Source organism: Chaetura pelagica, unplaced genomic scaffold (genome assembly GCF_000747805.2).
Source record: "Chaetura pelagica isolate M959 unplaced genomic scaffold, ChaPel_1.0 scaffold397, whole genome shotgun sequence".
Classification (NCBI taxonomy): Eukaryota; Metazoa; Chordata; class Aves; order Apodiformes; family Apodidae; genus Chaetura; species Chaetura pelagica.
The window spans coordinates 213,265-213,576 of record NW_009953851.1 but is presented as its reverse complement, the minus strand read 5'-3'; the positions used below and the strand labels follow the sequence as shown (position 1 = coordinate 213,576).

Below are 312 nucleotides of genomic sequence, written 5' to 3'. Positions count from 1 at the left end.
ACCTCCTCTCAGCAGCTGCAGAGCCAGCAGGTCTCCCCTCACCTCCTGTACACCCCCAGCTCCTCACACTTGTGCTCCAGCCCCTTCCCCAGCTCTGTTCCCCTTCCCTGGACACGCTCCAGCCCCTCCATGTCCTTCTTGTCCTGAGAGGCCCAAAACTGACCCCAGGATTCAAGATGAGGTGCACAGGACCCAGACACAACAGGTCAGCAAGGTGCAGGACCTCAGACTGCCACCTGCCAAGGCTCAGCCACCACCCCAAACCTCAGGCCAAAGCGTGACCTGGGTCCTTCCACCAGCCCACTTTGCAGC

At 61.2% G+C, this 312-nt stretch overlaps 1 protein-coding gene across 1 annotated transcript in view; it reads right to left on the bottom strand.

The window, feature by feature from the left end:
* Positions 1–312, bottom strand: part of EDC3 (enhancer of mRNA decapping 3) — a 33,314-nt gene that overhangs the window by 13,837 nt on the left and 19,165 nt on the right. The window lies entirely within an intron of this gene.